This window comes from Pseudorca crassidens, chromosome 19 (assembly GCF_039906515.1).
Source record: "Pseudorca crassidens isolate mPseCra1 chromosome 19, mPseCra1.hap1, whole genome shotgun sequence".
Classification (NCBI taxonomy): domain Eukaryota; kingdom Metazoa; phylum Chordata; class Mammalia; order Artiodactyla; family Delphinidae; genus Pseudorca; species Pseudorca crassidens.
The window spans coordinates 38,238,296-38,248,976 of record NC_090314.1 but is presented as its reverse complement, the minus strand read 5'-3'; the positions used below and the strand labels follow the sequence as shown (position 1 = coordinate 38,248,976).

The following is a 10,681-nucleotide window of genomic DNA, read 5'->3' as shown; positions in this document are numbered from 1 at the left end:
CCCCATCTATTTTGATGTAATGCCTTTAAAAAGGAAGACAACATCTTATGAGGGGTTATGAATTTAGGAGTCTTAGGTGATGACAATACTGAAACTCTGACAGTACTTTGCAGGAAAGAAAGCCATCTAACAGTGAAAGCAATTTTAATGTTAGTTACGTGAACAAAATGGAAGAATGCGTCACACTCTCTGAAGACTTCTTACCATGAAACAGCTCTCTCTCTGAGTTGAATAACATGGAGAAAGCATCATCTGCTAAGTATTGGCTGTATCTCTATCTGGCGGAATAGACCCCTAAACACTTTCTAGGCTTCTCTTTGGATTTTCCAGAATACTAGGCTAGAGAAGTACTTAACCTTTCTTGTTAGCATCATAGGATGTAATGATTAGGCTGAAAACCAAGACGGTATCCGTGTTAGCTTGGGCACATTCTCCTTGTAGAGACAGTACACTGCTGGTCTGTCACAGCCACCTATAGCCTCGTCTCTAAATTCTTGCACTGCCTGGAACCAAGTTTGACCCTGGGAGAGTCTGGTTCCACCCTAATTATTTTGCCACATTTCCTGACAGGAGACAGGACCAAGTTTGTTTGTTAATGATTGATTCAGAAGATCTTCACCTGACTTCACCGCTGGTGCCGACGTAAGGAGCTGTAATTACCTAGAGCTTTCCCCGGGAGAAAGGATATAAACACCCAGTGATATGCTTTACAAATACTCGCAGAGACACGTAGACATTCGCATACATGCTCACTGACACAGGCACGGCTATTCACACACCGACATAAAGAGATGGAGAGATTTCTATTAAGGAAAGTGATTTCTAGAATAGAGCAGGAAACTAGGACTGAGTGAGTCAGTGAGTTACACTGGCGAGGGCGCTGGACTAGGAATCAACAGAACTGGCTTTCAGTTCAGCCCGTGTGGTTAAGTGCGGCACAGTGAGAAAAACTTCTTGACTTCTATGGATCGCAGTTTTCCCCTCTGTAAATGGAGCGTTCCAACCCAGCGATCTCTAGAATCCCTTCACAGTTATAAACATAAACTTACCTTAGTACGGACATACCTGTCTGGTTTTGCACATTTTCACACTCCCGAATAGTGAAGTGAGTGTAGGTGGACCACGTTCCTATGACTACTGGGCTGAGAGGTTGTGAGGAAGAGCTAAGTACACTAGGTGAGTGATACTGCCTGCAGTTTGGGAAGGCTTTCCTACACAGATAACTGTTGTAGAAGATTTTTCTAAAATTGTATCCTTTAGATTTTTCTAAAATTGTAGACTTTGTGATAGCATAGCTAGGGGGATCATAGCAATAATGAAGATCTACTAAGACCCTCTGAAGTCTCTTTACCCACTGTGAATGTACTTACTCCATTGGAGCCATTATAAGTTTGATTATGGGTAAGAAGGTTCTAGAGGCTGACGCTCTGATAATGATGTAAAGGGAGCTTGATTCAAGGGACTTTCCATAGGATATTTCATGAGGTCTGAGTCAAAACATAATTGAAATACTACCCTGTTTCCTGACATTTTAATTCAGGTTGAAATCTGGCTAAATTGAGCATGAAGAGAAATCTTGGGAAAACAGAAAGGACAGAGGTGTCACTGAAGGACATGTTTCCTGAAATGTGGACGGAGGGGAGGAACTGCTGAACATGCAGCCACAGTGCCTTTCATTCCTTCCTTCTACAAGTCTTTTTTTTTTTTTTTTTTTGTAGTACGCGGGCCTCTCACTGTTGTGGCCTCTCCCGCTCCGGACTCACAGGCCCAGCGGCCATGGCTCACGGGCCCACCCGCTCCGCGGCATGCGGGATCTTCCCAGACCGGGGCATGAACCCTTGTCCCCTGCATCGGCAGGTGGACTCTCAACTACTGCGCCACCAGGGAAGCCCCTTCTGCAAGTCTTTATTATGCACCTACTGTGTGCCAGACACTATTCTAGCAGTGAGCAAGGCCAAGTGTGAGTTCATGTGAAACAATGGGAAGCAGACAGTAAACATGGTTGAAAATAAAATAGTACAGAGGACTAACAATAAATAATATACAAATACACATACAAGATAATTAAAGATTGTGACAATCATCATGAAGCAACAAACAGGTGATGAGGTGAAGGAGGAATGACAGAGGACACTTTATTTATTATTATTATTATTTTGGCAGTTTGCAGGATCTTAGTTCCCCAACCAGGGGTTGAACCCGGGCCCTCGGCAGTGAAAGCGCAGACTAACCACTGAAATACCAGGGAATTCCCGGAGGCCACTTTAAGTAGGCTGGTCAGGGAAGACTTCTCTCAGGAGGTGGCATCTGAGCTAAGAAAACCAGGAGAGTGGATGTTCTAGAAGCCAAGAAAGGAGGGTGATTCAAGGAAGGAATGGATTTGTCCACTGGACAAACTGTCCGCTGGATTTGACAATTCTGTAAGAGCAGTTCCAGCGGCATGGTGGAAGTAGGAGGCGGCTGAGAGGGAATTGGAGGTGAAGAAGTGTAGATCATCTTTGAAAGACATTTGGCTATGGAACGGAGGATAGAAGTGAAGCCAGCCGAGTAGAGGTAACATCAGTGCCTCAAATCTTGATTGGTCCAGACCAGCACTGTCTCAGTTGCCTGATTGTCCTAGCAGGGCTGGTGGGCAGAGAATAAAGGGGCTCCACTGCCTTTCCTGGGCTTCATGGTTTTTGCTTACTATTTCCTTAATGTAATTGCATTGTTCTCTTTTCCCTTGTGGTGTCAGACATGTTCCCCTGCTGTCTCTCCGTCTGAAATTTTCTGTAGATTAGTTCCTGGATGCCCTGTTACAGTGCTGCCACCTTGGAGCAGGGGTAGGAAAGGCTGTGAGGGCTATTCTCGTTCTCTGTCACAAGGTGGCAGAAGAGCTCACTCTTCCCAAAAGAGACCTTGTGCTCGTACAAAATGAAGCAGAAGTTTTCTTTTACCCGCTCTCAGACCCTTCCCAAAAGTCAGCCTGCAGGTTGGAGCAGCCATACTGTGGGGTACAGAGAAGTGGGAGAGCTTCATTAACGAGTCAAAATATCCAGTAGTAGAAAAAACAGACCCAGAACTGTTTCTCTACTACTAGACATTTTTTTCTTTCCTGTTACAGACATTTTGACTGGTTTTCTAAGTGTTTGCAGTATCTGTGGAGGAGAGGATTTCTCTCCTGATCTCATTTCCCCACAACAAAAATTTCAAATTTAGGAGGAAAAAAAGCTATAACATAGGTGAGTTTTATGTTGCGTGCAGGTGAGAGATGTAACTCTGGCAGATAGTAGGAAACAGGGTGGGTCTGTGGGAGGAGTACTTAGGCTCTGTAATTGAATCACTTTGAGGAAGTCACTTACCTTCTCTGACCTCTGTTTCAGTTCCTTTAATGAAATGGTTGGACAGGATGATTTCGGAGGCCTCTTCCAGCTCTAAAATTATCATCTCAATGCCACACTCTGCTACTCTGTCTTTTAAGGGTGTATGTTTTTTATTTGTTCGTTTGGATTTATTTTAAATTCTTTTATTGTGGAATATAGCATACATATAGAAGAGTATATAGGACATAAGCATATTTGTAATAATAATAATAATGTGAACATTATGTAATCATCACCCAAAGTAAGAAATTGAACGTTGCCAGTAGCTAAGAAGCTCCTTGTATGTCTGTCCCTCTGGTCACACTCCTTTCCCTTCTCCCAGTCATTATTTTCCCATGCTTTTTAAAAATAGTGAACTATCGGGGCTTCCCTCATGGCGCAGTGGTTAAGAATCTGTCTGCCAATGCAGGGGACTCAGGTTCAAGTCCTGACTGTGGAGCAACTAAGCCCGTGCGCCACAACTACTCTAGACCCCGTGAGCCTCAACTACTGAGCCCACGCACCACGACTACTGAAGCCCACGTCCCTAGAGCCCGTGCTCCACAACAAGAGAAGCCACTGCAACGAGAAGCCCGTGCACTGCAACGAAGCGTAGCCCCCGCTCGCCGCGACTAGAGAAAGCCCGCGTGCAGCAACGAAGACCCAACGTAGCCAAAAAATAAATAAATTTATAAAAATAGTGAACTATCTACATATGTATCACTAAAAATACTTAAAAATTTTTTTACCTGCTCTTGCACTTACATAAATGGATAGATCATACCCTATGTTTTTTAAAGTAAACTTTTTATTATGTATAACACAAAGTGAATACACCTCTCTTTATGTTGTCTCCCAGTCACTACCCACCATCAGGAGTAACCATTATCCAGATTTTTTACCACCACAGATGAGTTTTGCCTATTTTTGCACTATGTATAACGGGAAACACACTCTTTTGTGTCTGACTTTCTTTGCTCAACATTATGTCTGTAAAACTCATCCATATTGTTTCGTGTACCAATAATGTGTTCATTCTCATTGCTTTATAATATTTCACTGTATGAATGTACCATAACTTATTTATCTGTTCTACTGCTGAGAGACATTGGGTTGCTTCCAGTTTGGGGCCATAAGGAACAGTGTTCCTGGGCACATTTGAAAGTTTCTCCAGAGTATAAACCCAGAAATGGACACTGGGTTATAACATATGCAGGGTTCAGCCTCACTAATTAATGCCAACCTGTTTTCTAAGATGTTGTCCCCATTTACTCTCCCATCTGCAGTATATGAAAGTTCCTGTTGTCCCAAAGGGGCCGAATTGCCTTTTCAGTGTGGTACAACCATGGGACCTAGCAGGGCCAGGCATACCCTCACAGTGCCAACCCTTTGATTGATGCTTCAGCCACAGCCAGTTCTCCTGTTTACTTGCTCCCTACAAGTAAGGGTAAAGGATTCAGATTAACCCTAGGTCCCTGATCACATGCTCTGTTACCCTGGGAATATTGGCCTGGGGTAGTGAATTTAATAACATAATCATTCCTGAATTCATTGAGCGTCCATAGGATATTTTGTTCTTAACTGAACACTAGTGGAAATGGAGAGGGGCCCAGAGAGAAAGGGGAAAGTAATATTTTCAGCATGCCTACTATGTTCCAAGTTTTGTACTAGAAACTTTACATTTTGGTTATAACATTTAATCCAAAACACAACCTCACAAGGTATGTGTTCTACCTCAGTTTTATAGACAAGGAAACTGAGGCTCAGAAAGGAGGTCATTTGCTCAAAGTCACGGAGCTGATTAGTGACAGAGTCAGGATTTAAAGCCTGGTTTACTTGATTAAAGAACTCAGCCCTTTACAGTGCAGAACACAGAGAAGGCTGTGTCCCTGCTGCTCTGTTGGCTAAGATTGCCAATACCAAGAACCAGTTCTTCTCAGGTCTGCTTGCCTGTATTCACTCCCAGAACTATGCTAGTCAATTGATATGGCCATCTCATTCATTGATTTAAACTACATTTTATTTTCATTCATTTTGGTTTCCTTTATCCTCTTTCTTCCTTTTCGGGTTTTTTTTTTTTTTTTTTTGCGGTACGCGGACCTCTCACTGTTGTGGCCTCTCCCGTTGCGGAGCACAGGCTCCGGACGCGCAGGCTCAGTGGCCATGGCTCACGGGCCTAGCCGCTCTGCGGCACGTGGGATCTTCCCGGACTGGGGCACGAACCCGTGTCCCCTGCATCGGCAGGCAGACTCAACCACTGCGCCACCAGGGAAGACCCCTTTTCGTTTTCATTAAGAAATTTGGGCACATCAGCACAGTAGTTCCACTGATAGACAAGACTTGTGTTGCTGTTTCTACTTGCTGGTCTAGTATGTTAACCAGAGATGAGATTTAAAAAGACAGGGATGGGGCTTCCCTGGTGGCGCATGATTAAGAGTCCATCTTCCAATGCGGGGGACATGGGTTTGAGCCCTTGTCCAGGAGGATCCCACATGCCGCGGAGCAGCTAAGCCCGTGGGCCACAAGTACTGAGCCTGAGAGCCACAACTACTGAGCCCACATGCCACAACTACTGAGGCCCACACGCCTGGAACCTGTGCTCTGTAGCGGGAGAGGCCATCGTGGTGAGAGACCCGTGCACCGTGGCGAGGAGTGGCCCCCCACTCGCCGCAACTGGAGGGAGCCCGTGCACAGAAATGAAGACCCAATGCAGCCAAGAATAAAAACAAATACATATGGGCTTCCCTGGTGGCGCAGTGGTTGAGGGTCCGCCTGACGGTGCAGGGGACACGGGTTCGTGCCCTGGTCTGGGAGGATCCCACATGCCGCGGAGCGGCTGCTCCCATGAGCCATGGCCGCTGAACTTGCGCGTCCGGAGCCTGTTGCTCCGCAACCGGAAGGGCCACAACAGTGAGAGGCCCGCGTGACGCAAAAAAACAAAACAAAAAAACAAAAAAACAAATACATTTATTTTAAAAAATAATAAAAATAAAAAGACAGGATGGGGTCTTCCTTGGCGGTCCAGTAGTTAAGACTCTGCGATCTCTGGTTGGGGAGCTAAGATCCCCCATGCTGTGCAGCCAAAAATAAATATATAATAAATAATATAAAAACCTGTCTTTAAAAAAAAAAAGACACTGAAATCTTCTGGCACAAGTTATGATACAGGGAAACTTTAAGACTGAAGGGATGAAAAGGATAAAAGGAAGTTGAGCAATGGCTCAGTTTTCCTTTAAAGGCTCTACAAAAATTATTAGTGTATTTTATTATTTACTGTGTTTCATATATAATAATAGTAGTGGAGGGTGAAGGTGTTTGTTTGGGATAGACAGGTGAGAAAGAAGGAGGAGAGGTAGCAGGAGAAATGCAGCAGGAGAAAGCTAGGTCGGACACGGGAGAAATGGAGACGCTGGGGAAGCTGAAGAGAAGGTGAGGCAGGAGCAGGGAGTAAGCTCACCGGGAGCGCTCTCACAGGCCTGCAGGAGAGTGAGGTCAGAGATGAGAAGGTTTAAAGCTGATCAATATAAAGTGTTAGGGGCTTCCCTGGTGGCGCAGTGGTTGAGAGTCCGCCTGCCGATGCTGGGGGATGCGGGTTGGTGCCCCGGTCCGGGAGGATCCCACGTGCCGCGGAGCGGTTGGGCCCGTTAGCCATGGCCGCTGAGCCTGCGCGTCTGGAGCCTGTGCTCCGCAACGGGAGAGGCCATGGAAGTGAGAGGCTCGCGTACCGTTAAAAAAAAAAAAAAAAAAAAAATGTTAGAATCCCAGGATCGGGCAATACCTCAACAAGTTATTTTCCCTGCCTTCAGATAAAGGTCCCCTTATACTTTCTTTAGGTATTTAGTTATGAAGTGTATAGGACTTAGAAAGGGCTTTTTTAAAAAAAAAAGATGCTGGAGGTGTCATGTAAGAGGCAGCTAGGCTTTGGTGACTGCCAATTATGGATAGCACAGATAGGGACTGGAAGTGTCTGGGATTGGATAATAAGGAGGGAGGGAGAGCTGATATGCCTTGTGAAAACTCAAGTGTCCATGTGAAAACATCGTGGGGAGTCTCCACTGGGAACACTGTCCTTCGTTGTGTAATCCTACCTTTCATCATCAGGACCAGACTTATAAGGTGGCCTCCCTGAAGACATTTTCTGACCTTATGGTGTGAAGTTCCCTCAGGCTTTTAACCCTGGACAAACCTGAACGGTTGACTAGAGCAAAGGAACATAGTGTTCTGATAAGGCCTTAGTGTCTTCTTTTTCTTCTGTCTTGCAACTGGAGCCTCAATTCTGCTCAAGGCACTGACTTTCTTGATGAAATCTGTCCGTCTGTAAAGCAGCTAAGTATCCTACTGGAGGTTTTGCCTCCCAGAAGTGACCTGAAGACGGACAAGCAGATATCAGGAGCAAGTGGCCTCTCAGGTACAGAGACAGCCTTTATTTTAGTCAATGAAACCCGTACGAATATCTCTACCTAGCTATGGAGGGGGAGTACCGAACTATAAGACATGCTCTCTGCCTTTAAGATTAAAATTCAGCTGGAGAGCTAAAACCAACATAGACACAAAAAATTTTAGGCTAATGCTGAACCACGTGGTGGTGACCAGATTGCTAGAGGAATTCAGAGGAAGGATAAATCAGTAGGAGCTGGACATGTAAAAGAGATCTTCTTAGAGAAAATGGGCTCCTAAGGACTAGAAAAATTCAGAAAATTAGGAAGGGGGAAGGATGAGTTTGCCAGCATAAGCAAAGGTAAGAGTAAGCATGGCAAGAGCTGGAAGCCGGATAAGAGTATATGTTCTATATTGGGAACCAGTGGGAAATAACATCCCAGTGTATCCCCTATCCTCTGTCTTAAAGGTCCATCACTGACATTGCCACTTAAGGAATTTGGAACCATGGCCAGAGAGCCACCAGGACAGGGTGCTCTTCATGGGTCCATTTTCTATTCGGGCGCTTTCTTTCCTCCTTTGGTTCAACTTTGGCCTGACCTGACAGACTTTCCTGTCCAGGAAGTACAGGTGTGTAGGACACATTGCTGTTTATCAGAGACATGTGGTAGCAAAGAGGGGGACAATAATGATAAATTAAACTGTTTAAATTAAATTAAACTAAACTGTTGTTCTTAACTCCAGGGTGAATAATTACTGCTTTAAAAAGAAGTCTACAGTGGGGCTGGGAATCTGTATTTTTAACAAGCACCTACTGATTCTGTTTCAAGATGGTCTGTGGAACATACTTTGAGAAACACTACCATAAACTAAAGTAGAATTGACAATGAAGTGCTAAAATGTCCCAGACAATGACACACATACTGTTATGTATTTCTGGGCTTACTCAGATTTGAGAATTTATTCTCTCCTATCTATGGCTCTTATAAAACTTACATGGTTATCATTTAAGGAATAAGATCTAGACGCTCTGTTTTGGTGTTTAGTTTTGTCTTCCCAACTAGATTGGGATCATCTTAAAGACAGGGATGCCCTCAGGCTTTTCTTATTTTCCCTGTAGTAGGGTGAGAGACCATCTTTTTTTTTAAAAATTTATTTATTTATTTATTTATTTTGGGTGTGCCAGGTCTTAGTTGCGGCGTGCGGGATCTTTTAGTTGTGGCATGCAGACTCTTAGTTGTGGCATGCATGTGGGATCTTGTTCCCCGACCAGGGATAGAACCTGGGCCCCCTGCATTGGGAATGCCGAGTCTTACCCACTGGACCACCAGGGAAGTCCCGAGAGACCATCTTTAAGGTTGGAAGGTAGCTAGAATTCTTAGGAAAAAGTCCCTGATAACTTTATCTAACCTTCTTGAAAAACCTGAAGGCCATTTGATATTTGGGAACTTTTATTAGTTTTCTAGGGCTGCCGTAATAGAGTATTACAGACTGGATGGCTTAAACAATAGAAGTTAATTTCTTCACAATTCTAGAGGCTGTAAGTCCAAGATTGTGTCAGCAGAGTTGGTTTCTTCTCAGGCTTCTCTCTTTGGCTTGTAGATGGCCATCTTCTCCAGCAAAACAGCCACATTCTGGTAAGTGCTTCATCAACTGTGATTCACAGATGGTCTTCCCTGTATGTGTGTCTGTGTCCTAATCTCCTCTTCTTATAAGGACACCAGTCATTTGGAATTAGGGCCCACCTAATGACCTCATTTTAATTCAATTTCCTATTTAAAGAAAGAGCCTATCTCCAAATATACTCACATTCTGAGGTGCTGGGGGTTGGGACTTGGACATAGAAATTTTAGAACACAATTCAGCCTAGAACACAATTCAGCCCATTACAGCCTCTAGTTTCAGCATCTCGAAATGTGCCACTCACTCCCTTCTGTCACACCTGTTAGTCTTGTATAAAGTTCTCTCCACCCTTCAGCTTTCCTCCTCCACTTTTTACAGACACAAGCTTGTGTGGCCAGTACCCATGAAACAGCTCTAAAGAGCCTGTAGTAGAGATAGGCAGGTTGTGGCATGCACCAAACAGCACAACACTTAGGAGGTGTTAAAATTCCAGGTGTACTGTCTTAGAGACATACCTCTCTGCCCAGTTGTCTTACCGTTTGATAACAATAATTAGATTATTATATCATATGTAAGTGGTGTATCCTAACTCATTCTTCATTTTCTTTCACGGCAGCTCATTCATTAGGCCTTTCCTTGGCTAGTTCTTTAGAGAGCTCAGTTACTTCAAAAGTTCAGTGAGGTCAAAAAGCAGGCCATGTAAGGGCTTGCTGAAGTTTCCCATAAGGACAGTTTTTGAGCACCACTCCCTGGTTTTGCAGTGCTCCTGAGGCTGATAAACAGCAACACCGCTAAGAAAGAACCTATTATAAGTAATAGGAACTAGGAAAGGTAGATGAAAAATAAAACAGGCAACCTCAAGATTTCTGGATCTTTACAAAGTCACTTCTTTCACAGAGCACTATCAGGGAGAGGCAAAGCTTCCCTCTTCCCAGGACTTTTTTTTTTTTCTGCGAGTCAGTCAAGTCAAACATCTTGTTAAACCTTGAGGTTTTGCTCAGTTATCTTTACATCGTGATTTTCCGCTCTTTGTTCAACTGACAGATGTACCTAATGACAGTTATTGTGAAACATGGGTCACTTCTCTGTAAAGTTCACATTTTCTTTCTAAATTTCTGTTTCCAGTCTCTATTATTTTAAAGTAGGTTGGTAAACTCTTGGAGGAGCCAGCACCTAGTGGTATGACGAGGGCTCCTAGATGAATACTCTTTCCTGTTGACCACCCTTTCCATCCTCCTGCTTCTGCTTCCACCCAAGAACTTCTGACCTCAGGTGGTGTATCTATACCCTATTCACTTTTTGCCCTCTGGCACAGAACTTCTTCTGGCACCAAACTGTCA

At 44.2% G+C, this 10,681-nt stretch overlaps 1 protein-coding gene across 2 annotated transcripts in view; it reads left to right on the top strand.

The window, feature by feature from the left end:
• Positions 1-10,681, top strand: part of ACACA (acetyl-CoA carboxylase alpha) — a 272,316-nt gene that overhangs the window by 27,305 nt on the left and 234,330 nt on the right. The gene's annotated exons all lie outside the window — the stretch shown is intronic.